Here is a 3,642-nt window from a genome sequence, read left to right as displayed (position 1 = left end):
GCTCACTACAAACTTGTAAAATATTTGCAGGGACAAATGTAAGCAGGTCAAACTTCCAGGATGTTCTGGATTTACCATGAATGCCCAGGTCTTTTGCTCAGCAGAAAGGCAGATGATTATATCCAAGGACAGGCACGAAGGGGAATCGAGCCAGAACTTGAGTGTTCCCATACAAACCTGCCAATACTGGAAAATAATTCTAACTAAAAGACAGTAATTAAAGGCATGTTTTATTGCAGAAATTTAACAATGAAGTAGATGCAAACCTGTAATGGTAACAGTGCAGGAGTAAACTGAGGTTGAGTTACAGAAAAAGATGAAAGAACACACACAAAAAAACCCCATTCTATCTATTCTGTTATAGGAAACACAAGGGAATGAGAAGCTTACTCTACTGCAAGAGAGAAGGTTATTGAAGAACAAACAACTTCCTGCAATTTCACCAGAGACAAGGAATCAGAAAAGGAGCTTCTAGGGAACTTTCTCTATCAATAGTGAGCATAAAAGAAAAAGATCCGTGAAGGCAAAGATAAGTTTCAACCAAATATTTCAGTCCAAACTTTCTCACCTAAAGCTTTGTGCCACCAGCAATATGCATGTTAGAGAAAATGTGCCTTTATTAAAAATAAAAAAGCTTTCATTCCTTAATGCTTCTCACACGAGATCCTGCTGAATTATTCTCAATAAGGATTTGCACCCAGACAAGTGTAACATCTCTTTCTTCTTTAGTTAACCAGGTTGCAATGCATAAAGTAGCAACCAGTAACTATATTTCTAACACCTTTAATCATTTCAGTAGGCCAGAAAGGGTCCAATTCAGCATTTTTTCAACTGTCTTTTTAGTGGTAGATTACAAGTAGGTTTTCTTGCCTTTTTATTAGTTCCTTTTCACTGTATATTTCAGTACTGTTCTAAGTCTCCTGGTACCTTCTTTTATGTTTGTTGAACGATTAATTTAATCACTGCAGCTGAATTTTCTTTCAAGACACCCTTCTTTGACATTGCTCCAAGATAAAATGTGTCATAGAGGCTGACACATACTATAGCAAATCTTTCAAAAATTATTTAAACATCAGCTGTCCAGAACTTCTCAAGCACTTCAAATGCATTCACCAATTCCTTCAGTTGCCTATGGCTGTTCACTGCTTCCTTCCTCTGCAAGCACCATGGCCTGCTTCCAAATGCATTACTCAAGGGCTTCTCAGTAGTGAGAGGTATATTGCAATCTTTTGATTAGAACAGTGAGTGGAACAGTAACATACCAGACTTCATTCATGGTCTGTCTGGACTTCAGCAAGGCCTTTGATGCTGTCTCCCATAATATACTCCTGGAAAAGCTGGTAGCCCATGGCTTGGACAAGTGTACCCTCTCCTGGATTAAGAGCTGGCTGGAGGGTCGGGCCCAGAGAGTGCTGGTGAATGGAGCTGCATCCAGCTGGTCACCAGTGGTGTTCCCCAGGGGTCTGTGTTGGGTCCAGTCCTGTTTAACATCTTTATTGATGGTTTAGATGAGGGGATTGAGTCCATCAGCAGCAAATTTGCTGATGACACCAAGTTGGGAGGGAGTGTCGACCTGCTGGAAGGCAGGAGGGCTCTGCAGAGGGATCTGGAGAGACTTGAGAGATGGGCTGATTCCAATGGGATGAAGTTCAACAAGGCCAAGTGCAGGTCCTGCCCTTTGGCCACAACAACCCCCTGCAGCGCTCCAGGCTGGGCACAGAGTGGCTGGAGAGCAGCCAGGCAGAAAGGGACCTTGGAGTACTAATTGACAGGAAGCTCAACATGAGCCAACAGTGTGCCCAGGTGGCCAAGAAGGCCAATGGGATCCTGGCCTGTATCAAAAATAGCGTGGCCAGCAGGCCCAGGGCAGTGACCCTTCCCCTGGACTCTGCATTGGTGAGGCCACACCTTGAGTGTTGTGTTCAGTTCTGGGCCCCTCAGTTCAGAAAGGATATTGAGGTGCTGGAGCGGGTCCAGAGAAGAGCAACAAGGCTGGAGAAGGGACTGGAGCACAAGCCCTGTGGGGAGAGGCTGAGGGAGCTGGGGGTGTTCAGCCTGGAGAAGAGGAGGCTCAGAGGTGACCTCATCACTGTCTAGAACTTACCTGAAGGGAAGTTCTGGCCAGGTGGGGGTTGGTCTCTTCTCCCAGGCACTCAGCAATAGGACAAGGGGGCACGATGGGCTCAAGCTCTGCCAGGGGATATTTAAGTTGGATATCAGGAAAAAATTCTTTCCAGAGAGAGTGCTCAGGCATTGGAATGGGCTGCCCAGAGAGGGGGTGGATTCACCATCCCTAGAGATCTTTAAACACAGATTGGACGTGGCGCTGAGTGCCATGATCTGGTAAAGGGACTGGAGTTGGACCAAGGGTTGGACTCGATGATCTTGGAGGTCTTTTCCAACCCAATCCATTCTATGATTCTATGATTCTATCACCTGTTCCACAAAATGAGACAAGGATATTTATTCCAAAGAGCCAGAGAAGACTTACACTCCTGTTTGCCTTCAAATACTTTAAAGCCATCCTATTGACTTTTCCAGTGCTTTCACACATCAAATCAAGCACATGTTTAAAGTCTTCCAGGCTCAGGGTTTCAAAGATGAGTTTAGCCAGGTTAAGAATATCACGACCTCCAGCTTTAGTAGGGGTGGCAGGACAGATATGTGTCCACTCTTTGGCTGTCCCAGTTCTTGACTCAGTGTCATAAATTATGCATGTCTGTAAACTGTAAGTTTTAAGCCAAAAGAAACATATAGCAAAATTTATTCACCTTCATTGAATGCAGTATTTAGTCATGACACAGGAGTTGCTTTGCTCAGAAAAATGCAAATTTTTATTATGGTGTGGAACAGCCAATCATATGTATATCACATATAGTATGAATATACAAATTACAATATATTGTTACCTTTCTGTGTGCAGCAAAGTAACATAGACAAACAATTAGTCAAAAGAAATTACTAAATGGTTGCATATCCTCTAAGAAATCCTCGTTTTCTGGTGTAATTTCAAAACTGTTGAGAATCAGTCCGCCGCTTTCTTTGAGTCAGGTAGTTTTAATTTGAAACATTTTTAACATTCCTTCCATTGTGGGAATTCAGCACACCTGGATAAAGCTGAATAGAACAGTGTCCTGTAGCTTTTTGCTTTAACCTTGGATTTTGTGGTTTGCTACCTGTGCACAGACACACAAATGAAGCTGTTTGGCAGGTTGTGTGTTTGTGTGTTGGAACACACAAAGGTTCTCACAGGACTGTCACATAAATCCAGTATTTGATGGTCAAGAGCCTGGATAAATAACATCATCATTTCAGAGCTATTCACGTACTTTGGGATCAAAAATCCAGAAGAAATTGATTCTATAGTTGTTGTCTTATTTCTGTGGATTGGAAAGACCATAATTACAGGCAGGAGGGAAGGAGTTTAATAAATAATTAAATAGGGGTATGAAATTTAGGTTTAGTAGAGTGAGAAGAGCATGAACCAAATTCAGCTGAATTTACAACAGTAGAAGCTCCTTGCAACTCAGTTATCTCTGAGGCCCTTTTTTGATGGCCCCAGTGAAAGAATAAACATGTTTCTTACTTTGTTTTGCAAATAAAGACATGCTCTGTCTCTCAATTAAGAAATAGGTCCAGAAG

The sequence above is a fragment of the Pithys albifrons genome, chromosome 4 (genome assembly GCF_047495875.1).
Source record: "Pithys albifrons albifrons isolate INPA30051 chromosome 4, PitAlb_v1, whole genome shotgun sequence".
Lineage (NCBI taxonomy): Eukaryota > Metazoa > Chordata > Aves > Passeriformes > Thamnophilidae > Pithys > Pithys albifrons.
Note: the sequence above shows the minus strand (reverse complement) of the source record.